Source organism: Rhineura floridana, chromosome 2 (genome assembly GCF_030035675.1).
Source record: "Rhineura floridana isolate rRhiFlo1 chromosome 2, rRhiFlo1.hap2, whole genome shotgun sequence".
NCBI lineage: Eukaryota > Metazoa > Chordata > Lepidosauria > Squamata > Rhineuridae > Rhineura > Rhineura floridana.
In genome coordinates this window covers 130,341,647-130,368,473 of record NC_084481.1, presented here as the reverse complement: position 1 = coordinate 130,368,473, position 26,827 = coordinate 130,341,647, and the positions used below count along the sequence as shown (strand labels likewise).

Here is a 26,827-nt window from a genome sequence, read left to right as displayed (position 1 = left end):
AATCCCTCTTCTGTTTATTATCTTTAGAATGCACTTCCAGGACAGCTTTTTGCGACAGAAACAGAGATAAGCTGTTAATTTCGTGAATAACAGAGAAGAGCTATATCTCACCCAGAAGTTGTCCAAAGCCGATCAATCTGACAAATCTCCTTTTGCTGCAACAATTTAAACCAAGTAAAAAAAATAATAGAAAGAAGGGTGCTTGCCTGTTAGTCCGTTCTCTCTTTGAAGAAAAGATAAACGTATCGCTTAAGCAGATAGAGCTTGTTAGAAAGTCCGTCCGGCATTGTTGGCTGGACCTTATCTCATAAATTAATGAAATCCAGTCCTCCCAACAAAAACAGGCTTTGAGGTTGATCTCTACGTTTCTCCCTGCCCGGGAGAAATTTCATCAGTCAAAAAAAAAAATGTTCTGACTGATTTATATCTGAATAAGCTTCTTTTGAGGCGGGAGCCCGTCCCAAAAGCAGGCACAAGCGAAGTCACCCTTCCCGGAAGTCCGAGGGCCTTTGATCTTGACCGTAGTGTATGGATGGGTTCGTATTGGGAGAGGCGTTCCATCAGGTATTGTGGTCCCAAGCCATGTAAGGCTTTATAGGTCAATAGCAGCACCTTGAATTGAGCTCAGAAACATACAGGCAGCCAATGCAAGCCGGCCAGAATCGGTTTTATATGTTCGGACCGTCTGGTCCCTGTTACCAATCCGGCCACTGCATTTTGCACAAGCTGCAATTTCCGAACCGTCTTCAAAGGCAGCACCACGTAGAATGCATTGCAGTAATCTAATCTGGAGGTTACCAGAGCATGGACCACTGAAGCCAGGTTATCCCTGTCCAGATAGGGACGTAGTTGGGCCACCAACCGGAGTTGGCAGAAGGCACTCCATGCCACCAAGGCTACCTGAGCCTCAAGCGACAGAGATGGTTCTAGGAGAACCCCCAAGCTACAAACCTGCTCCTTCACGGGGAGTGCAACCCCATCCAGAACAGGTTGGACATCCACCATCTGGTCAGAAGAACCACCCACTAACAGCATCTCAGTCTTGTCTGGACTGAGCCTCAGTTTATTAGCCCTCATCCAGTCCATTGTCGCAGCCAGGCACCGGTTCAGCACATTGACAGCCTCACCTGAAGAGGATGAAAAGGAGAAATAGAGCTGCATGTCATCAGCATACTGATGGCAACGCACTCCAAATCTCTGGATGACCGCACCCAATGGTTTCATGTAGATGTTGAACAGCATGGGGGACAGAACTGACCCTTGCAGAACCCCATACTGGAGAGTCCAGGGTGCCGAGCAATGTTCCCCAAGCACCACCTTCTGGAGCCGACCTGCCAAGTAGGAGTGGAACCACCGCAATGCAGTACCTCCCACTCCCAACTCAGCTAGTCTCCCCAGAAGGATACCATGGTCGATGGTATTGAAAGCCGCTGAGAGATCAAGGAGAATCAACAGAGTCACACTCCCCGTCTCTCTCCCGACAAAGGTCATCATACATGTACTTATATCTAAAGGAAAGTAGATACAATATTGTATTTTGAGCAATAGTCTTGCTAGATGATATGTAAACTACTTCCTTCAAATCTCTCCTCAGACTCCTTCTGGGAAGCCTTTGGAACAATCCCCTACTCCCAACCATGGTCAGAACAATCATTAGGCAGAGTGAAACAACTGCCTCAGGCAGCAAATGCTGGATGGGTGGCAGCAAAGGCAGTCCGCATACTCCAGGTATGCCCTTGTGTTGGAAGCTAGATTGTGTGTATCACATGGCCTGTCCTGAACCTCAATAAATGGTTGGCAGCCCTAAGGTGTGACAGAAGACACTGTCCCATTGCCTGTATTGAAGTAGTTGGCTTCTGTACATAGAGCGGGGAAGGGGTGCCATCTGGTCCTTCACCTCAGGCTGCAAAAGGTTTTGGCCCAGCTCTGCAATAACCTATTGTAAGTAAGCTGAGGTACATGTAATCAACATAATTGCACATTTATTTATTTATATAAGCATTTCTATCCCAGTATATCATAAAACATCAGGGTGGTGTATAATGTTAAAATACTGCTTAGAAATAAAAAATAAAAATACAGATAATTATTAGGTGACTGGCTAATCAAAAATGCAATTTAAACAGCTACAAAGGTTGTTAATGTATGCTGTTAGCATAAAAAGATCTTCAAGGGATGCCTGAAAATCAGAAGTGAGGAAGCCTGCCAGATCTCTGTTGGAAGAGTGATCCACAGAATGGCATCAGGGACACTAAATGCCCAACATCAGGCTGAGGCTATTTGGGCCTCAGTTACATGGGATACAACTTCCTCTGTTTACCCTGCCTCCACTCCCATCTCCTCCAGCTTTTCCCTATAACAAATAGCTGTGACTACCCAAAATGAAGGAATGTTTGATTATACTTACTTACAGCACCAGTTTCTCACCCTCAACATGCTGGCTTGGATCCTAACAAACTTTCAACTCATGGAGTTCAGTTCATGGAAAAGGGCTCTCATGTGTGCCCCTTCCCTCTGTACCCTGCTGCATGCACACACTTTGAACATCAAGGAATGAAGAACCCTCCAAAATAGGATAGAGTGTGGCACCAAGGAAGGCTGCAGCAGAAGAGTAGGTGAACAAAAAGTGCCCCCTCACCACCACCTCATGAGATCAAAAGTGTTTTCCACTCACACAAGAGCACCTTGGGATCTAAGCCAGCATTCCCTCCTAATACAACAAGCAAAATGGAAACATGCCATACTAAAGCTGTGAAGTTTCCAGTTCGGCGGTAGTAAGATAAAAATAAATCTCCTTCCCTTTCTGAGAATGAGCACTAAGAGAAGGGGAATCTATGGAAAAATTGGATAACTGACAAGAACAAAGTAAACACAATTATGTGACCACTATATTTTGTATTTTTTTCTTTTTGTATACAGTATTGCTCTGTGAGTCTTCCTGGTTGAAGACCAGGATATGAAATGTTTCAAATAAATAAATATTAAATTAAATTAAAATAAAATAAAACTGCATCTGGAATTTGAAATCCACATTTTCCTTTACATTCTAATCCTTACCGTGTTTACTGGGGGGGGGGGGGAACCACTTTGCTGATTTTAATGGGATTTATTTCCAAGGTAAGCATCGTTAGGACTTGACTCTTGATGTAGTTTAGGTGCTTTCTTAAGATTTGTATTAGTGCAATTCATGCATTACCTATTATAACTTCCATTTTCTGCATGGATGTTTTCTCCTTTTAAAATGTACACTTTTGGTTCTTCTGTTTTGAATATGTACAGTTTACATTAGAGGTGCTACCTACTGATCACAAATATCATCTTAGCAAAACCTCTGTAAACCCTGGACAGAACCAGAATCAGGGAGCCCCAGCTGAGGAAGCGTCAAGGCCCCAGCTGAGGAAGCGTCAAGGCGAGTTAAGCAGCAGAGCGAGTTCGGCAGCAGGGCAAGGAGGCCAGGGCCCCACACTGTGCCCGTCTGTTCCCTGACCTCAACTAAACCGCAGTCTCCAACCCATTGACGTAATAAACCTTAAACAAAACTATGCAGGTAAGAAGCCAGCAGGGGTGTGGGGGCTTTCCAGTGTTTTGCACCGCCTGCAGCATGTACGACTATCTGCCTGTTGGACAGAAGTCGTGGGTGTGCTCTCGGTGCAATGAGCTCCTGGCTCTCCGGGAACGACTTCATTTCCTTGAGGCCAAGGTGGCGGACCTGGAAAAGCTGAGAGAGGCAGAGAGGTGTGTGGAGGAGGCCTTCAGGGACGTTATAGCTGTGTCCCACTCCAACGATGATAGCTCTCCTGCTATCATGGACAACGATGGTCTCGGGGAAGGAGAGCATCCAGCTGAGGAAGAGGGAAACGATCCCTTAGAAGGGACCCATTCCTTGTGGGATGAGCAGCTATCCTCTCGTGCCGAGGATATATCTCCAGGGGCTGGAGGGATCCTTGTAGTGGGTGATTCGATCATTAGGAACATAGACAGTGGGGTGTGTGATGGGCGTGTAGACCGCAAGGTGTTTTGCCTGCCTGGTGCGAAGGTTGCGGATATCGCCCGTCGTTTAGATAGTTTGGTAGACAGTGCTGGGAAGGAGTCAGTGGTCGTGGTGCACGTTGGCACCAACGACATGGGGAAATGCAGCCGTGAGGTCCTGGAAGCAAAATTTAGGTTGCTAGGTAGGATGCTGAAAGCCAGGACCTCCAAGGTGGCTTCCTCTGAAATGCTACCGGTTCCACGCGCAGGACCAGCCAGACAGGCCCAGCTTCGCAGTCTCAATCCGTGGATGAGACGATGGTGTCGGGTGGAAGGGTTTGGATTTGTTAGGCACTGGGGAACTTTTTGGGACAAGCCGGGCCTGTACAAAAGGGACGGGCTCCACTTGAACCAGAATGGAACCAGACTGCTGGCACTTAAAATTAAAAAGGTGGCAGAGCAGCTTTTAAACTGACTGAGGGGGGAAACCCGACAGGAGCTGAGAAAGGTCCGGTTCGGAATAAACCTCCCCCCTGGGATAAAAACCAAAGAAATGATGAAATTTTAAAAGGGGTAGGCCTAGAAGTAGGCATTGTGAGAGCAGGGGCACAGGATATCAGTTCAAAAGAGCAAAATTACCACAGGCCTAACCACAAGTGCCAAAGACACTTGAAGAGAGACACTGCTTACAAGTGCCTGTACGCTAATGCTAGGAGCCTGCGAACCAAGATGGGAGAACTGGAGTGCTTGGTCTTAGAGGAGAGCATTGATATAGTGAGCATAACGGAGACCTGGTGGAATGGAGAAAACCAGTGGGATACGGTTATCCCTGGATATAAACTATATCGGAAGGACAGGAAAGGACGTATTGGTGGCGGAGTCGCTCTATACGTGAAAGAATGCATTGAATCCAGCAAGCTCGAAACCTCAAAAGAGGCAGACTCCTCCACAGAATCGTTGTGGGTGGTGATACCATGCCCCAGGAGGGACTTAATACTGGGAACGATCTATCGTCCCCCTGATCAAAATGCTCAGGGAGACCTGGAGATGAGATATGAAATTGAGGAAGCATCCAAACTAGGAAATGTGGTAGTAATGGGTGACTTCAACTACCCAGACATAGACTGGCTGCATATGTGTTCCAGTCATGACAAAGAAGCAAAGTTTCTAGATATTCTAAATGACTATTCCCTAGACCAGTTGGTCATGGAACCGACCAGAGGGACGGCAACCCTGGACTTAATCCTCAGTGGGGACCGGGACCTGGTGCAAGATGTAAGTGTTGTTGAACCGATTGGGAGCAGTGACCACAGTGCTATTAAATTAAACATACATGTAACTGGCCAATTGCCAAGAAAATCCAACACGGTCACATTTGACTTCAAAAGAGGAAACTTCACAAAAATGAGGGGATTGGTAAAAAGAAAGCTGAAAAACAAAGTCCAGAGGGTCACATCACTCGAAAATGCTTGGAAGTTGTTTAAAAACACTATATTAGAAGCTCAACTGGAGTGCATACCGCAGACCAGAAAAGGTACCGCCAGGGCCAAGAAGATGCCAGCATGGTTAACGAGCAAAGTCAAGGAAGCTCTTAGAGGCAAAAAGTCTTCCTTCAAAAAATGGAAGTCTTGTCCAAATGAAGAAAATAAAAAAGAACACAAACTGGCAAAAGAAATGCAAGAAGACAATAAGGGATGCTAAAAAAGAATTTGAGGAGCACATTGCTAAGAACATAAAAACCAACAACAAAAAATTCTATCAATACATTCAAAGCAGGAGACCATCTAGGGAGACAATTGGACCCTTGGATGATAAGGGAGTCAAAGGTGTCCTAAAGAACGATAAGGAGATTGCAGAGAAGCTAAATGAATTCTTTGCATCTGTCTTCACAGTGGAAGATATAGGGCAGATCCCTGAACCTGAACTAACATTTGCAGGAAGGGATTCTGAGGAACTGAGACAAATAGTGGTAACGAGAGAGGAAGTTCTAGGCTTAATGGACAATATAAAAACTGACAAATCACCGGGCCCGGATGGCATCCACCCAAGAGTTCTCAAAGAACTCAAAGGTGAAATTGCTGATCTGCTAACTAAAATATGTAACTTGTCCCTTGGGTCCTCCTCCGTGCCTGAGGACTGGAAAGTGGCAAATGTAACGCCAATCTTCAAAAAGGGATCCAGAGGGGATCCCGGAAATTACAGGCCAGTTAGCTTAACTTCTGTCCCTGGAAAACTGGTAGAAAGTATGATTAAAGCTAGATTAACTAAGCACATAGAAGAACAAGCCTTGCTGAAGCAGAGCCAGCATGGCTTCTGCAAGGGAAAGTCCTGTCTTAGTAACCTATTAGAATTCTTTCAGAGTGTCAACAAGCATATAGATAGAGGTGATCCAGTGGACATAGTGTACTTAGACTTTCAAAAAGCGTTTGACAAGGTACCTCACCACAGGCTTCTGAGGAAGCTTAGCAGTCATGGAATAAGAGGAGAGGTCCTCTTGTGGATAAGAAATTGGTTAAGAAGCAGAAAGCAGAGAGTAGGAATAAACGGACAGTTCTCCCAATGGAGGGCTGTAGAAAGTGGAGTCCCTCAAGGATCGGTATTGGGACCTGTACTTTTCAACTTGTTCATTAATGACCTAGAATTAGGAGTGAGCAGTGAAGTGGCCAAGTTTGCTGATGACACTAAATTGTTCAGGGTTGTTAAAACAAAAAGGGATTGCGAAGAGCTCCAAAAAGACCTCTCCAAACTGAGTGAATGGGCAGAAAAATGGCAAATGCAATTCAATATAAACAAGTGTAAAATTATGCATATTGGAGCAAAAAATCTTAATTTCACATATACGCTCATGGGGTCTAAACTGGCGGTGACCGACCAGGAGAGAGACCTCGGGGTTGTAGTGGACAGCACGATGAAAATGTCGACCCAGTGTGCGGCAGCTGTGAAAAAGGCAAATTCCATGCTAGCGATAATTAGGAAAGGTATTGAAAATAAAACAGCCGATATCATAATGCCATTGTATAAATCTATGGTGCGGCCGCATTTGGAATACTGTGTACAGTTCTGGTCGCCTCATCTCAAAAAGGATATTATAGAGTTGGAAAAGGTTCAGAAGAGGGCAACCAGAATGATCAAGGGGATGGAGCGACCCCTTACGAGGAAAGGTTGCAGCATTTGGGGCTTTTTAGTTTAGAGAAAAGGCGGATCAGAGGAGACATGATAGAAGTGTATAAAATTATGCATGGCATTGAGAAAGTGGATAGAGAAAAGTTCTTCTCCCTCTCTCATAATACTAGAACTCGTGGACATTCAAAGAAGCTGAATGTTGGAAGATTCAGGACAGACAAAAGGAAGTACTTCTTTACTCAGCGCATAGTTAAACTATGGAATTTGCTCCCACAAGATGCAGTAATGGTCACCAGCTTGGACGGCTTTAAAAGAAGATTAGACAAATTCATGGAGGACAGGGCTATCAATGGCTACTAGCCATGATGGCTGTGCTCTGCCACCCTAGTCAGAGGCAGCATGCTTCTGAAAACCAGTTGCCGGAAGCCTCAGGAGGGGAGAGTGTTCTTGCACTCGGGTCCTGCTTGCGGGCTTCCCCCAGGCACCTGGTTGGCCACTGTGAGAACAGGATGCTGGACTAGATGGGCCACTGGCCTGGTCCAGCAGGCTCTTCTTATGTTCTTATATGCATAATGAACTGTGCTATCCTGCAGTAAAATTTTATAGCCTGTTTTTCTGAACAGCAGTTCTCTTACTGAATAATGGCAAATAACCTAGTTCATTCAACTGCTAGTCAGGCCATTAGTAAAGGAAATATACTGGAGGAAATGTGTTACATTCTGGGTTCTTGGAATTTCCAAGGCCTTAAAATCACTGTGTTGGTTCTAATTCAGAAAAATAACTATTTATGGAGCCATTTATGGAATTCTTCTCAGAGATAATTTGTTTGATCACATTCATCTGAATGATGACCAAACAACAAAGATGTCTTCTGATTTCCATTGACATATCTTAATAGAAAGGAAATATTCTTCAATTTGGTTGTTTCTATAATTGTTTAACACTCTTACATCTAAAATGGTTAAAGCATGCTACAATTTAGGCTTCTGTTGTAGTGTTTTTAAAAGTGTAAATACTATTGTTAGAGATTTCTGCTCAATTTCAGACTGAAATTGGCAGAGCTCATCAGAGGTAAAGCAATCCTGCACAGGAAAAAGCTTCCACAGGATTTTTGTGCCTTAACTGTAAATACTATACTATTATTAATATTATTATTAACCCAACCTTCATCCAGTGAGGATCTGGTATATGGAGGGGGGAAACAAAACAAAACAAAACAGTAAAAAAAATATACATTATGTGACAATTCTTTTTTAAAATCTTCTAAAACCCATTACAATCATAATCAAGTCAGAACAACAGCAAACGTTTGAACTCCTAACACCCAAAAGCCCAACAAAAAAAGATATGCCTTCAGTTGTTTACAGAAGACTACTAATGTGGGCACCAACTGCATCTCCAATAGGAGGGCATTCCACATCCAGGGTGCCACAACAGAGAAGGCCTTGCCCCATGACATCTCACAACATGATGTTTGTAGATGGGTCTACAAGCAAGGACTCCCCTGAAGGTCTCTCGGCTCAGGTAGGCAGATACTGAGACAGATGTTCCTTTAAGTACTTGGGTCCTAAACCATTTAAGACTTTATATCAGGAGTAGGGAACCTTTGGCTCTGCTGAACAACAATTCCCATCTGTCATAGGAAGCACAACCAACAGCCAGGGATGATGGCAGCTGTAGCTCTGCAACATTTAGAGGCCCAAAGGTTCCCCACACCTGCTTTATATATATTAGTGTCAACACCCTGAATTGGGCCTGGTAGTTAACAGGCAACCAGTGCAGCTCTTTCAGGTTCTGTGTTATATGATCCCTTTTTTTTGCCCCATTTAAGAACTTTGCAGCTGTTATGCTCCAGAATTGCAATAGACTAATCATGAAGTTACCAGAGTGTGAATAATGGAGGTCAAGCTATCCTTGTTCAGGAATGGCCAAAGCTGGTAAACCAGCAGAAGCTAGGAAAAGACACTCATTACCACTGAGTCAAGTGACAATATTAGATCCAGGAGCATTCCTCAGCTCATGTTTCTTCAGGGGGCACATGAAGCACATGTTCCTTCAGGGGGAGTTCAACTCCATCCAGAAGTTGGGGCCATCTTCCCAGCTCCTGGACATGGAAATCTCCTGCCCACAATACCTCTGTCTTGTAAGGATTCAGTTTCTGGGTCCTCATTCAGCTTATTACTGTCTCCAGACACTGGCCCAGCCTCACCTAGGTCTGATGGAATGGAGATACAGTCGTGTATCATCTGCATATTGAAGACACCATTATCTAAATCCCTGGATAACATCTCCAACAGCTTCACATAGATGTTGAAAAGCATGGAAGACAGCTTGAAAATCTTATTTAAATAAGCAGCTACTTATGCTAATCTATCACTGTTTGCCCATGCTATTATATATTTTGTCACATCATACAATGTGAGTGAGGCTTACTATTGAACACGGATATTATTGCAATAATGCATAACATCCCTGTCTTCCTTCACCAAGAAGCTCACCAAGTGGCTTGGGTACCAAAGTACAAGAGACCAATCTGCAGCTCTCAGAACATCCAGTCCCCACCCATGTTGCATGAAGGGGGGGGCAACCACACTCTCACCATGTTGTTGATGTCAGTAATGTCTACTGCGGAACAGCACAGCAGTTTAGGGCACTTAAAGATGTCACTGCTGAAACTGGTACACAGTCTGATTTTGACTGGTCAGAGAGATACTGTGAAGATGAACAGCCTTTGGTTACCTCCCTTTCAAATTTCAGTGCCCCCTTTTTTAGAGATGTTTGACATATTGGTGGGATAATTATTCCTTTGGATAATTTTGTTTTGCTTTGGATTTTTTGGAAGGCTACAGTGATGTCTTGGGGTGAGTCAAGCTTGGACGGCATCCATCACAGTACTTTCTGGAGAAGTACAGAAACAAAAATATATTATGGGTTTTTTGGCAAATTAGTTCTATTGCTATATGGAATTCATTCAACCGATATACAGAATTTGGACTGCTTAGTGTTTCTGTTTGCAGGTTTCATATTGTTTGCTTAACTTACCGGGACAGTTTTCTGTTCACTTATTCCTACTGATACACAGCCATCTTGTTTGCCATATGCATTTGTATCGCATTATATTATGTTTGTGGTTTGAATTTTTCCTTTTAATTGTATATGTACTTTATTAACATTATTCTAGTTATCTATTGGTCTGAGACTTGGTAATGCTGCATGCTCTATTGAGGGGCCTCTTGCTTTAGCTTATTGCTGAAACTGGTACACAGGCTGATTTTGACTGGCCAGAGAGATGCTGTGAAGTCAAATCAAAGCTTCTACAAAGCACATTTTTCTTCCATCACAGCACATCATTCCAATTTAAAGTAGGATTTGAGCTCTAGAACTATAGATACAATTTTAGCCATGTGTATAAATTCCTTGCAGCAGAAGCCCAACCCCTCCTTTCTTGCTCTTAGACTTCCTTCTCCCCAACGCTTCTGCCACTATTGTTTATTTATTTAACAAAATGTGTATACCACTTAACTGTAAATAAAACTTCTAAATGAGCAGGCTCCTCTTCTAGCATTAAAGTACTACTAACTCTTTGATGGGGGTGGGGGGAAAGGAAGTCTGTTCTTGGACAGTTTCTACAGTTCCGCTCTGTTTTCACTCAGAAAGCTACCTATGAGACACATACTCTCCCTCCCTCCTATAAATTAAAAAAACAAACAAACCAGTAGTACCTTATTGCCTGAGAGACAAAAACTATGCATATCAGTGGGGAAAGATCTGGAGACGTCGCATCAGGTCCCAGACTCCCATCTTTCCCAGGGACTCATGTGGTGCCAAGCAGGTCATACTTTCTAACATTCAATTAACCATCTCTCATAAGGTGACTGTAAGCCAGTTCAAACATTCAAAGAAGAGGCAAAAGAGAAAGTATGCATAATAGAACAGCAGAGTTGGAAGGGGCCTATAAGGGCATCGAGTCCAACCCCCTGCTCAATGCAGGAATCCAACTTAAAGCATACCCAGAATCATAGAATGATTCATGCTTCTTTATCTCATAGAGATCTGCTTCACATTGTTACCAGATCTGCTTCTATATCTATACACACATGCCCATGAAGCCACATCTTACACATGTTCATGGAAAGTGTTAATATAGGAACTTAGAAATATTACTCTTGGGAACTTTACTAGAGACTGTTGCGAGCTACAGCCAGAATTGTACTGGTTATAACTAGCTTGCTTACTTAGGGTAAATTAGCAGTGATCAATAGAAAATTATCAGTGTGCTTTCTCTGGAGAGCCAGTAATAGCCACATCAGGGTTACAATTATAATATGGCTTAAAAGTAAAGAACATGGCTTTTCTGATTTGAAATGCCTTTACAGAAATATACAGAATAAAAAAGAATTAATAACACATTACACAGGCTACCCATCCCATATTAACTGGCTGGTCCACATGCTTAGTTGCTGTTATGGAGACAGGGAAGGAGAAGGCTGAAGGTAGTGAATTGCCTTATATGGAAAGAAGCAGAGCCTTTGGGACCCAGCTTAGCTACAGAGAGAGAGAACCAGGAAAGGAAAGGGATATCTTTCCTGGTGTCCTGAGATGTGAGAGTAAGGAAAGAGAAAAAAACTGGAAAGAAGTAATATATTTGAAAAATGGGCTGCCTTCAAGTCGATTCCAACTTATGGTGACCCTATGAATAGGGTTTTCATGGTAAGCGGTATTCAGAGGTGGTTTACCATTGCCTTCCTCTGAGGCTGAGAGGCAATGACTGGCCCAAGGTCACCCAGTGAGCTTCATGGCTATGTGGGGATTCGAACCTTGGTCTCCCAGGTTGTAGTCCAACACTCAAACCACTACACCACACTGGCTCTCAGTAATATATTTAAGACCTTAATATTTATCAGTCCTGGGAATAGGGAAAAAGGGGAGACAAAAAGCTAGATTTTTACTATAACCTAGAGATACAGAGTCACTAAATGGGCAAGAATCTACATTCGAGAGTCAGGCACAATTCCTCTTGGGTTGTCAAAAGAGACCTGGGTTGGGATCCACTTACTTGAAGGAGATAGTGGGACTAATTCACTGACTCCCAAAGGTGAAACCTCATCCGTCACAACCCTGAAAAGGTTAGGGTATTTCCCACCACTTTGTTTGAATTTTAATGTTGGTTAATTCGGGTTCTGTTGTCCCTGTTAACCTAGTTCAAAAATAGAAAAATCTTCCTTTTAGAAAGACACTAGTGGGTGTTCCCTGCAGAAGGTATCTGACTAATCCAAATAAGAAAATAACACACACAGTTCAGAGGCAAGGGGAAATGGGGAAGAGAAGAGCAGAAATAGATCTAGCTAAAGTCAAAGGGAGATAAACAAATCAGATCCTGTGGGCAACCATGGGGTAGGATGTCTGAAAAACAACAGCATGGAACAGCCATCAGGTGTCATCGCCTAAACCTTAACAGCTTGTGAAAGTAATGTGCGTAGGAAAAACTTGTGATGAAAGTAAACCTGAATCTGAAAAAAGCTTTTCACAAAGGTCAGGGCTGGACACGAGTTATCTTTACATAACACAAGGCACAGTTGATGAGATGTCCAGGGTTAGCCAGAGTGATACTGGCTATGTTATCTGCAAGAGGACTTAAAGTAAAGGCACAAGGGCATCCCACCCATCAAATCTTATTTTTATAAGGTGCTGCTGTCCACCCTGAAAGGGGCTGAGCTTTACCTTCTTCAGAAAATATAAAACAGGACACTGGATTTATTCAAGGCAGGATATGTAGGCTGGCTGGCATCCATTAACTCATAAGTGATGATTACTGGCTGAATTATAGGCACTGCTTGTATTAGATATGATAATACGTTTCAGGGATCAATTGGACAATTACAACCTCCTGCCTATGACTGGCATATGCTGGGATCAACACTGGCATGCACCAAAGAAGCATTATCTGGTCTATCAAAATGACACCCTCATTGCTCAAAGCCAAATTACACCCACTATCTTGGAGCATGTACAGAATTCCAGCTGAATTGAGCTTCATGGTAACAACTTATGTGTAATCAGCTTTTAAAGCACTTGCAGTAGTAGTACTACATACTAGTGCCAATACCACAACAATGGTTCCACAACCTTGATACATGAGATATCATTGTTTCCTTAGTTTGATTCTTGGAAGTTTGATCTTTGGAAGTCACTAAAATGAGAAATAAGTATAGGGCTCAGTTTCTGTGCTCCTTATAGCCAATGCGGTACAGAGGTTAGAGTATGGGACTAGGACATGGGACACCAGGATTAAAATCCCAATTCAGCCATAACACCCACTGGTTAACCTCAGGCCAGTCACAGTCTCTCAGCCTAACCTACCTCACAAGGTTGTTGTGAGGATAAAATGTGGAAGTGGAGAGTCATCACAACACCCTGAACTCCTTGGAGGTAAGATGAAACATAAATGTAATAAATAAATAAATTAAAACAAAACTAATCATTCCTTCTTAAAATATATGGAAAGGAATACAGGATAGTGCCCAACACATGGGAAAACCATACACATCTGATGTAATCAATAAAAGCTCCTGCCATAATAACCCATCCATGGCTATTCAGAAGTAAGCCCCAATGAGTTCACTCATAGGTATTTTGTGTGTGTGTGTGTATGAGACTGCAGCCTAAATTTAAGATTTAAGACTTTAAGATGACACTAAGGTAAAGGTGTCCCCGCACTTATAGTGCGAGTTGTTTCCGACTCTTAGGGTGACATCTTGCAACGTTTACTAGGCAGACCGTATATATGGGGTGGGATTGCCAATTCCTTCCCCGACCTTTCTTTACCCCCCAGCATATGCCGGGTACTCATTTTACCAACCACGGATGGATGGAAGGCTAAGTGGACCTCGACCCCTTTTACCGGAGATTCGACTTCCTCCTTCCGTTGGAATCAAACTCCGGCCGTGAGCAGAGCTTCGCCTGCATTAATGCCACTTACCACTCTGCGTCACGGAGGATCTTCAAGATGCCACTAGACTTCTGTTTATAGGAAAATCAGCTTAGACTGCAATCCAGTACATGTCTACTCAGAAGTAAGCTGCTGCATTGGGTTCAATGGGACTTACTCCCAGGTAAGTGTGCATTAGATTGCAGCCTTAGACAAGAATTGACCCTATCAATTCTATAACATACAAATACATAGTTCATTCTGAGAGAATTTCCCAGCACCAAAATTCCTAATTTTCTATTCAACTGATTCCAGCCATGCAAGGATTATATCATTTATATTATATTATTAAAGCCTTGGTAATAATAGTATGCATTTCTTTTTGTGTTCCTTTTTAATATTCAGGCAGCTTTTAGAAGTCAGCAATAATTATTTTAATCTATGCTCTCTGTTTTTCTTTGGGATGCTTCCCAGAAAGACCCAGCTACACAATTCCATCTATTGTTTGTACAATATGGCCGCAATCCATAGCCCCAGCAATAGGATGGAAGACATTAAGTTTGCTCAGGGAACTTTCATTTTCCATAGCAGATTGTAGACTAGTGCTACTTGTACACACCATTCTGTCTTCCTGGAATACAGCCACTATAATTAAGTTGGCCCTTATAAAAACATATAAATCCATGTATTTTTCATGAAATTATGAGACTTTAAAAAAAGAAAAAGGAGAACACTACAGCCTTAACACTCACTATATGAGCAACTAATAATTTGGATGGGTTGTGCCAAGTACTGTACCAGAAAATATTACAACTGACTTGAAGCACCACAGAGTACAGCCACGGTCTTCAAGATCAAAAGAATCAGCTTTTCAGGCTGTAATAGTATGCATACTGACTTGGGAGTAAGTTCCACTGAATATGGAGAAACTTCTATTATCCATTTGTTCAGCAGCATCAGAGTCAGGGCTGGCACCACGCATGCCACAGCCCTTGGGCACCAACGTGCCCTGGCCCCCGACGCATGCCACACCTACTTACCTTTCCCTTGAAGTGAATGCTGCCCAGGCTGTACGCACATGCCTACCATCAACCAAGATGGTGGCTGAGACTCCCCTAAAGGGCTGATGCCTCTGCTGCCATATTTATTTATTTATTTAAAATATTCCTATCCCGCCCTTCTACCCTACAATAGGGCACTCAGGGCGGCTACAATAAAATTGCACACATATATAATAAAATATACAATAAAATACACAATAAAACATTAAATATTACAGTAAATTAAAATGTATAAAATACTATTAAAATACATAAAATGCATTAAGCACATACATACATAAAATGCATTATGCATACACATACAAACATAAAACATGTATATATGTGCATACACATATAAGAAGGTGAGAATAAAAGAACTTAAAAGATAAAAATAAAAGATAAAAAACTTAAAAGTGTCAGGCTGACCTGTCAGTCCCAACCAAAGGCTCTCCAGAACAAAATTGTTTTTACAAGTTTCCAGAAGACCATCAGGGAGGGAGCAAAGCGGGCTTCTTGGGGCAGGGAATTCCAAAGTCTGGGAGCCACAATTGAAAAGGCTCTCTCCCGCGTGCCTGACAATCTAACTTCTTTCATTCCAGGCACACAGAGGAGAAAAGAGGTCGATAAATCCAGGCTAGAAACATATGGGCGTAAGCGGTCCCTTGAGTACACAGTTCCAAGGCCATTTAAGGCCTTAAAGGTCAAAACCAGCACTTTGAAGATATGTGCCATCTTGGTTGATGGCACACAGGTGCTATGAATGTGCATACCTGCCATCAACCAAGATGGCAGCAGGGGCATTAGACCCTTATGGAAACCTTGGCCGCCATCTTGGTTGATGGCAGGCTTGCACCCACAGCGCAGCCAGCACTTACTTCAAAGGAGAAGTAGGTCGGGCATGCATACGGGAGTTGCAGGCCTGAGCGGTACTAGGGGGTGCCTGCGAGTTTCGTCTCTGATCTGTGGCAGGGTTGGGAGCTGACACTGCCATGGATCATGGCAGGGAGCGCTACCCTCCCACCCCTGAGGGGCCCTTCAGGGGCCCTTGGCCAGGACCCTATCTGGCCGCCCTGTGGCGCCGGTCCTGATCAGGGTGCATGGCAGTTTACAGAGAACAGGTCCATGACCCCAAAGACAAGGGAAACAACACATGAAGGGGACGCAATATGCGATTGTTTCCATTACAAGTGCTTAGGCTTAGTTTCAGCCTCAGTTAAGGTAAGGCATGAGAACTAGGGTTTGTACCAAAGGTGGATTTTGAGGAGATACTTGAAGGAAGAGAGGAAGCATCACACAGGTGTTCTGGGGATTCTCCCCAGTCACAACCTTTTTCCCCAGGCCACACCCCTCCTCCAGCATTTTTGCCTGGCTGGAATGTGTCCTTGAACTCTCTCTATATAATATATAATGCTAAAAAGCAGCTTATAACCTGTACCTAGTTACAGTCTGACTTTGGAATGTATTGGCCCATTCTCATTAACCTATCACAGATGCTCATGTTAGAATGCGTACTGCAGAATGTATACTGCAGATCAGGAAAAGTATCACCAAGGCCAAAAGGATGCCACTGTGGTTCACAAGGCAAGAAGACTTCCATCAACAAACTGAAGTCTTGTCCAAATGAGAACAAAAGGTACACACATTTTGTCAAAAATAATCTAAGCAGACAATAAGGGATGCAAAAACAACAACAAATCAAGCAACACATTATTAAAAACATTTAGGTAAAAAATTAAATACATTTAGTACATCAAAAGTGTTTGAATTATTTGCATCTCTCTTCAATGTGGAAGATGTAGAGCAGACTCCTGTGCCTAAATTAACTTTCTCAGGATTGACAGCATTAGAGGCAAATAGTGGTGGCAAGAGACCAAAGCCTTATTGACAAATGAAAAAATGAACAAATCACTAGGTCCAGATGGTATCCACACAAGAGTTCCTAAAAACGTAAGTGTAAAATTGCTTATCTTCTAACACAAATATGTAACTTGTCTCTAGAGTGGCTGGATAACCAGCCAGATGGGAGACTAATAAATTAAATAAATATAAAAATAAATAGATCAGCTTCCATACTTAATAACTGGGAAGTGGCCAATGTGACACTAATTTTTAAAAGGTATCCAGGAAATTACAGATTGGTTGGATTACAAATTGGTAAAAAGCAAGTCTTGCCGAAGCAGAACCTGCATGGCTTTTGCAATGGTAAGTCCTGTCTGTCCAACCTTTTACTGTTACTTTGAGAGTGACACACATAACACTAAGCCAAACCATGGCTTAGCGTGATCGCTCCTAGAGAGGAGATTGCAACTGCTTTTCTCCTGCTCCAGTCCTGCTGCTGTTCGGCAATGAGATAAGCCACAGTTTATTTTAGCATGTCATACATGCTCCTCCTCTTATGGAATTTGCTACGGCCAACTTGGATGGCTTTAAAAGGCAAATTGATAAATGATAAGATTATCAATGGTTACTTGCCATGATGGTTGTGCACTACCTCCTGTATCAGAAGTAGTATGCCTCTGAATACCAGTTACCGGAGAGCACAAGTGGAGAGTGTGCTATTGTGCTTATATTCTGCTTGTAGGATTCCCAGAAGCATCTGGTTGGCCACTGTGAGAACAGGATGCTGGACTAGATGGGCCTTCAGTCTGATTCAGAAGGGCTCTTCTTATATTCTTAAAATATTTCTTAACCACTCTTCATGTGAAAATAACTAACACAACATAAATATAATATTTAGAATATAAATACCTTGATAAAGAAACAGCACGGTAAAAAACCCATAAAACTAAGGAACCAAAGCAATTCAGACTAAAGTTCTACTGAAAATGCCTCAGCAAATAGCAAAGTCTTAACTAGGGATACAAAAAAAGTCAGTGTCAGATGCTTCGCCTTACGGAGGGCACTAGAAGGTTTAGGCACCCCCTTTTATGTTGCTCGTTTATACATTTGATATAATTTTATATATCAAAAGTTACATGCATGTTTCTTATTCAAGTACAAAGCAACTGATATATTAAAAAATCAAAATAAAAGTACTTTATGAAACCAGGTACATAACCAATTCTAGCACAGATATTGCTTGTTCATAGTGGCTTTCTACGACCATCTTCATCTTGTCCATACGCTACTTAGAGAATTATTTTCTAATCTCCTCTCCTTAGAAAGGTTTATATTGCTGCTACCTAAAACTGTATCATTCCCCAAACCGTAAGTACAGAAACTTTTATTACTGGCAAAGGTAGAAAATATTAGTGGGTTCATCAGTTCTATCCCTTTCAAAGTTCATCCAGAAAGCCATCAAATCACTTTTGTGAATCAACAGATATTTAAATAAAAACTGAGAAATACTGCATATATAAAGTTCCTTTGACAGTTTTAGTGATGAAGTAAGATACACCACTTTAAGACAAATACAGCATTAGCATTCATTGTTTTCTAATAGATTAACGTAAATTATCTTTATTTTATGTACTGTTCAAGTAAAAATAAAACAGAATTTTATTTTCTATCCTAATCTTTTTGGGATGTTTATATTTTAAATTCATTAAGCATAGTTACTGAAAACTAATAATAGTTAATTAGGAAATAATGTGAATAAGCAGTCAAACTATTTATCCTGTTGTGATGTCCATGCTATGACTCCCACCATCATGTTGTTGTTATGTGCCTCCAAGTCGACTACGACTTATGGCTACCCTATGAATCAGTAACCTCCAAGAGCATCTGTCATGAACCACCCTGTTCAGATCTTATACGTTAAGGTCTGTGGCTTCCTTTATGGAATCAATCCATCTCTTGTTTGGCCTTCCTCTTTTTCTACTCCCTTCAGTTTTTCCAAGCATTATTATCTTTTCTAATGAATCATAATAATAATAATAATAAAATTTTATTTGTGAGTCGCCTATCTGGTCGAATTAATGGCCACTCTAGGCGACGTACATTAACATAATAAAATAAAAATACAATATAAAACCAATACAACCACACTCAATAATTAAACTAATCACCCCTCTTACATTTAATCAACAGCATGAAAAACTAACCCACCCCAGCGATCCCGTAGGCCTGCCTGAACAGCCAGGTCTTCAAGGCTCGGCGGAAGCCTATCAAGGAGGGGGCATGGCGAAGGTCGAAAGGAAGGGAATTCCAGAGGGTGGGGGCCACAATTGAAAATGCCCTCTCTCTGGTCCGCACCAGCCTAGCTGTTTTACCTGGTGGGACCGAGAGAAGGTCCCACCAGGATGCAGTTATGCTTTGGTAAGTGCCTCTACTAAGTCGTCTATAAAAGCGGTAAGGGCGGCGAAGAAGTCCCACTTCGCTGCCTCTATCAGGACGTCTCTCTGCCGCCCTGCAGAGCTTTTTAGGGTTGTACGAGGACTCTTACATACTGGTCCTCTAGATACCATTGAAACATCTGAAGCTCGCTGTAACGACATCGCAGGGCACTTCCAAAATAAAATCGCATGCATCCGTAGGGACCTAGACTCCGATGTTATGACAGACAAATCCATTGAAGTGTCCAGAACACGGTCTTGTCTTTCATTATTGGATGAGTTTCAGTTGGTGCAGCTTGAGGAAGTGGACAAGGTGCTTGGATTGGTGCGAGCGACCACGTCTGCTCTAGATCCTTGTCCATCTTGGCTAGTGAAGGCTAGCAGGACTACTACCACCGGCTGGGCCAAGGAAGTGATAAATGCCTCGAGTGAGGGAGTAGTCCCTAGTAGTCTCAAGGAGGCAGTAGTGAGACCTCTTTTAAAGAAACCTTCCTTAGACCCAGATAACTTGAACAATTATAGACCGGTGGCTAATGTCCCCTTTTTGGGCAAGGTTCTGGAGCGGGTGGTCGCCGGTCAACTCCAGGTGCTCTTGGATGAGACCGATTATCTGGATCCGTTTCAATCCGGTTTTAGGCCTGGTTTTGGCACTGAAACAGCCTTGGTCGCCCTGTACGATGACCTTTGTCGGGAGAGGGACAGAGGGAGTGTGACTCTGTTGATTCTCCTTGATCTCTCAGCGGCGTTTGATACCATCGACCATGGTATCCTTCTGGGGAGACTCGCGGAGTTGGGAGTTGGAGGCACTGCTTGGCAGTGGTTCCGCTCCTACTTGGCGGATCGTCGCCAGAAGGTAGTACTTGGGGAACATTGCTCGACACCTTGGACTCTCCATTGTGGAGTCCCTCAGGGGTCGGTTTTGTCCCCCATGCTTTTTAACATCTACATGCAGCCTCTGGGTGCCGTCATCAGGAGTTTTGGAGTGCGTTGCCACCAGTACACTGATGACACGCAGCTCTATTTCTCCTTTTCATCTTCTACAGGTGAGTCTGTGGATGTGCTGAATCACTGCCTGACCGCGATAATGGACTGGATGAGAGCCAATAAGCTGAGACTCAATCCAGACAAGACTGAGACACTGTTGGTGAATGCCTTCCCTGCCCAGATGGTGGATGTTTACCCTGTTCTAGATGGGGTTACACTCCCCTTGAAGGAACAGGTTCGTAGTCTTGGGGTTCTTTTCGATCCTTCCTTGTCTCTTGAGGCGCAAGTGGCCACAGTGGCAAGGAATGCGTTCTACCACCTTCGGTTGGTAGCCCAGCTACGCCCCTATCTGGACAGGGATGACCTCGCCTCAGTTGTTCATGCTCTGGTAACTTCTAGGTTGGATTACTGTAATGCGCTCTACGTAGGGTGCCCTTGAAGACAGTTCGGAAGCTTCAGCTAGTGCAAAACGCAGCAGCCAGAATGCTGACGGGGACCAGCCGGTCAGCGCATATAACACCTGTTCTGGCCCGTTTGCACTGGCTACCCATTTGCTTCCGAGCCAGATTCAAGGTGCTGGTTTTGACCTATAAAGCCTTACACGGCGTGGGACCGCAGTATCTTGTGGAACGCCTCTCCCGCTATGAACCAACCCGGTCACTTCGCTCAGCATCTAAGGCCCTCCTCCGGGTACCAACCCATCAGGAAGCCCGGAGAACAGTTACTTGATCTAGGGCCTTTTCTGTAGTGGCCCCCGAACTGTGGAACAGCCTCCCCGAAGAAGTACGCCTGGCGCCGACGCTTCTATCTTTTCGGTGCCAGGTTAAGACCTGGCTATGCTCCCAGGCATTTTAAGCGTTTAATGTTATAATTTTAAATCTTTTTTGTTTGCTGTTTATTTATTGTGATATTCCGTATTTTAATCTTTTTGTACACCGCCCAGAGAGCTATTCGCTATGGGCGGTTTAAAAATGAAACAAAAGAAAGAAAGAAAGAAAGAAAGAAAGAAAGAAAGAAAGAAAGAAAGAAAGAAAGAAAGAAAGAAAGAAAGAAAGAAAGAAAGAAAGAAAGAAAGAAAGAAAGAAAGAAAGAAATTGTGTGGCTGATCTTGTCAGGTGGCATAGTTGGTGATGCTGGAGGCGCTCCTTCAGATAAACTGGGCCGAAATCGTATAAGGCTTTAAAGGTCAACACCAGCACCTTGAATTGGGCCCGGTAAACAACTGGTAACCAGTGTAGATCTACTAGCACCAGAGTGATATGATCACGGTGATGGCTGTTCTTAATCAAGCGTGCCGCTGCATTATGTATCAGCTGTAATTTCCGGACCGTTTTCAAGGGCAACCCCACGTAGAGCGCATTACAGTAGTCTAAGCGAGAGGAGACCAGGGCATGTATCACCCGTGGGAGAAGATGGGCAGGAAGGTAGGGTTGTAGTCTCCGTATCAGATGGAGTTGATACCAAGCTGCCCGGCTCACTGCCGAGACCTGAGCCTCCATGGACAGCTGGGAGTCAAGAACGACCCCAAGGCTGCGGACCTGGTCCTTCAGGGGTAATCTTACCCCATTGAACACCAGGTCTATATCTCCCAACCTTCTCTTATCTCCCACGAGCAACACCTCGGTCTTATCGGGGTTTAGCTTCAGCCTATTCCTTCCCATCCATCCACTTACGGATTCCAGGCACTTGGACACGGTATCCACAGCCAACTCTGGTGAGGACTTAAACGAGAGATAGAGCTGAGTATCACCCGCATATTGGTGACACTGCAGCCCAAATCTCCTGATGATGGCCCCCAGCGGCTTTACATAGATGTTGAATAGCATGGGGGAGAGGATAGAACCCTGTGGTACTCCACAATTGAGAGGCCAAGGGTCTGAAACCTCCTCCCCCAATGCCACCCGTTGATGCCTGTCTGTCTTCTCATGATGTGTCCAAAGTATGATAACCTCCGTTTCATCATTTTAGCTTCTAGCGATAGTTCTGGTTTAATTTGTTCTAACACCCAATTATTTGTCTTTTTCGCAGTCCAGGTATCTGCAAAGCTCTCTGTGAGGCGTCCTTCCCTGGCTCTCCCTGTCAGGTTCCTACCTGCGCGTGGCTACTGCCTGTCACTAGGCACCACCAGGGACTCCACCAGTCCGGACCGCTCTCTCTTATGGTTTCTCTCCCTGCTCTAGCACAGATCTCAACAGATCCCCCTGCTAGGCAACCACCAGTAATGTCCCAATACTAGTATTCCCAGAGACTCTGAATACTGGTATTGTTATTCTCTTCACCGCTGCCACCATTTGTTACCGTTCCCCTTCAGCCTTGGTCATTACCTTACCCTCCCTTCTGGTCTGTGAAACCCCAGCCAAGGATCAGGCCTTTGGTAAACCAAATTAAGTATTTATTACAGATAACAAAGCTAACAAGATTAACAAGATTTCTTCTTAAGGCACATAAGCATATGGTTTTACTCAATACTAATCCGAACTCCACCTCCCTCCTGGTAAACAACTCTCTAAACCCCACCAAGCAACCCACTCAGTTCTCTTCTCCCCCCCAGATTCCACTCTCACTCTTCCTTTTATACATTCAGCCATTTTAAACACTCAGCCAATCATCTCACATTCTACTGCCCATTCACTCCCCCTCTTTCACTCCACTTACCATGTATCTTCTAAACAACCAACACTTACCATATATACATTAATACAGGAACATCACACTCTCCTCCAACACCACATTTCAAATGCGTTGATTTTTCTCTTATCCACTCTTTTCACTGTCCAACTTTCAAATCCATACATAGAGATCGGAAATACCATGGTCTGAATGATCCTGATTTTAGTGTTCAGTGATACATCTTTACATTTGAGGACCTTTTCTAGTTCTCTCATAGCGGCCCTCCCCAGTCCTAGCCTTCTTCTGACTTCTTGACTATTATCTCCATATTGGTTAATGACTGTGCCAAGGTATTGATAATCCTTGACAAATTCAATGTTCTCATTGTCTACTGTAAAGTTACATAAATCTTCTGTTGTCATTACTTTAGTCTTCTTGACATTCAGCTGTAGTCCTGCTTTTGTGCTTTCCTCTTTAACTTTCATCAGCATTCATTTCAAATCATTACTGGTTTGTGCTAGTAGTACGGTATCTTAAATTATTGATATTTCTCCCTCCAATTTTCACACCTTCTTCATCTTGGTCCAATCACGCTTTCCGTATGATATGTTCTGCGTATAGATTAAATAAATAGGATGATAAAATACACCCCCATCTCACACCCTTTCCAATGGGGAACCAATCCGTTTCTCCACATTCGGTCCTTACAGTAGCTCTTGTGCAGAGTATAGGTGTGCATCAGGACAATTAGAGGCTGTGGCACCCCCATTTCTTTTAAAGCATTCTATAGTTTTTCATGATCTACACAATCAAAGGCTTTGCTGTAATCTATAAAGCACAAGGTGATTTACATCTGAAATTCCTTGGTCCATTCCATTATCCAACGTATGTTTGCTATATGATCTCTGGTGCCTCTTCCCTTTCTAAGTCCAGCTTGGACGTCTGGCATTTCTTGCTCCATATATGGCAAGAGCCTTTGTTGTAGAATCTTGAGCATTACTTTACTTGCATGAGATATTAAGGCAATAGTTCGATAATTACTGCATTCACTGAGATCCCCTTTCTTTGGAATTGGGATGTATATGGAACACTTCCAGTCTGTGGGCCATTGTTTAGTTTTCCATATTTCTTGACAGATTTTTGTCAAAATTTAGACAGATTCAGTCTCAGTAGCTTGTAGCAACTCTATTGGTATGCCATCTATTCCTGGTGATTTGTTTCTTCCAAGAATTGTAAAAGCAGCTTTCACTTTACATTCTAAAATTTCTGGTTCTTCATCATACGGTTCCTCTGTGAATGAATCTGTCATCCTGGCATCTCTTTTATAGAGTTCTTCAGTGTATTGCTTCCATCTTCCTTTTATTTCATCTCGGTTGGTCAGTGTCTTCCCATTGATTATTCAACATCACAACTCTTGGTTTAAATTTTCCTTTCATTTCTCTAATCTTTTAGAACAGGGCTCTTGTTCTACCCTTTTTGTTGTCCTCTTCTATTTCTATACAGTAACTATTGTAATAATTCTCTTTGTCTCTACGTACTAGTCGCTTTGTTGCATTTAGGGTTCTGACTGTGTTTCTCCTTCTGCTTTCCTTCTCTCTTTAACCATTTTAAGAGTTTCTTCAGTCATCCATTGAGGTCTTTCTCTCTTTTTAACTAGAGGTATTGTCTTTTTGCATTATTCCCTGATAACGTCTCTGACTTCATTCCATAGTTCTTCTGGTTCCCTGTCAACTAAGTTTAAAGCCTCAAAACTGTTCCTTATTTGATATTTATATGCTTCTGGGGTGTTATTTAAATTGTATTTTGGCATTATGATTGCTTTGTTGTTCTTTAGCTTTACTCTGATTTTCGATACGACCAGTTCATGATCTGTACCGCAGTCTGCTCCTGGTCTTGTTTTTGCAGCAAGTATGGAACTTCTCCATCTTCTGCTACCAATTATATAATAAATTTGATTCCTATACTGACCATTTGGTGATGTCCACGTGTACAGTTGTCTCTTTGGTTGCTCAAAAAATGTGTTCGCAAGAAAGAAATTATTGGCTTCACAGAATTCACTAAGTCTTTCTCCTGCTTCGTTTCTGTCTCCTAGGCCCCATTTCCCCACAATTCCTAATTCTTCTCTGTTCCCTACTTTTGCATTCCAATCCATCTTGTTTTGGTGTGTGATCAATTTCTTCCTGTACTCTAGGATGCACACCTTAACGTGGTGAGGGGGTTTAAGAGTGTTGAAGAAGCTAAGAGCAATGTTGTCAGGAGTCTAGACCCAGAGGCTAGACTCCTAGCAGGGGCACCCAAGGCAGAATGGTTAAAGCTGAAACACCAGACTAAGATGCATCCAAACACAGAGGAAGGCAATGCTAAACCACCTCTGAATATATCTTACCATGAAAACCCTATGAACAGAGTATCCAAAATGCAACATGAGATAGTGCTGGAAGATGAGACCCCAAGGTCAGAAGGTACTCAACGAGCTACTGGGGAAGAACAAAGGACAAGTATGAGTAGCACTGTGACTAATGATGCAGCTGGGTCAAAGCCGAAAGGAAGCCCAGAGACTGATACGCACAGATGCAAAAGGAGAGTCCGGAGTTGTACGACGCACACAACAGGAACATGGAATGTGAGAAGCATGAACCAGGGAAAGTTAGAAATTGTCAAGCAAGAAATGGAACACATCAACATTACAATACTTGGTCCAGTGAGCAAACTAAAATGGACGGGAATGGGACATTTTCAATCAGGCAACTACAAAATATTTTATGCAGGAAATGAGAAATGAAGAAGAAATTGGGTTGCTTTAATAGTGAGAAGTGATGCAGCAAGAACAATTAGGAGCTACAACGCAAGGTCTGAGCGAGTTATATCAATGAGATTAAACAGGAAACCTATCAACAGAACCATCATCCAAGTCTATTCTCCGATGGCAAACGCAGAAGAGGAATTGGAGAGATTTTACACAGAAGTACAGGAAGAAATCGATTCCACCATCATATATTACTCATACAACTACAGCACCATTGGTATAATTTTTAAAAGTTAAAATTCCCAAGTCTCCTGGTACATTCTTCTGCCATTGTAATTGTGTTTCTAGAAAGTGCAACTATATTGCAGTGTGCATATGTTAGATAATGTAACATCCTTTCTTTCTCAAAAGTATGTCCTAAAGATTGCATGTATTAGGCCAATGTGTGTAGGAATGTACATCTCTGGCAACCACAGAGATGCATGGAGCTGGCTGTGACTTCACTGAACAGAAGGCCTCTCCTATCTTCAAAGGAGCCTGCTCATTGCTACCTCATCTCTGGCCCCAATGGCGAGCTTTGCACCTGGAAAGACATGATAACAGGTAGCAGATGGTGTGAACAAAATTAAGGCGGCAGGCAGTGCTCACCTGCTTATACCACTGAATTCAGTGGAACATACTTTTGACTAAATAGCCACAGGACTGGGCTTCATGAAATGCAGTTACATCGTTATTCTTTTCTGGACTGCATAAACCGATTTAAAGTTGCTATACCTTTAGTTCTTGCCTTCCACTGATCCTTATTAAAACTATTTCTGCTTCCTACTTAAATAAGGGCAACATAGATCCTAAGGTTCCCAGCAGTCACAAATGTCCAAACTGAGAGCCACAGGGAAAGTGTTGATGAGAAGAGACAGCTGATAATCTTCTGAAGAAGCCATATCTGTGAATGAAATATTTTATCACAGATCTATAACATTTTTGCCAGAACTCCATAACTGTCTGTCTCTGCTCACTTTCACTACTGTACTGACTTTGACAGAAGATATGCATAGCTGACAAGCCAAAATAAAGCCCAGGTTCAGTTCAGTTCACAGCAAATTCATATGTCAAATGCAATTGGAAGGCTCTTTCAATTGCTCTGCAAAGC

General features: G+C 42.9%; 1 protein-coding gene across 5 annotated transcripts in view; it reads right to left on the bottom strand.

Annotated features, from left to right (window-relative positions):
• Positions 1-26,827, bottom strand: part of IMMP1L (inner mitochondrial membrane peptidase subunit 1) — a 72,492-nt gene that overhangs the window by 43,994 nt on the left and 1,671 nt on the right. The gene's annotated exons all lie outside the window — the stretch shown is intronic.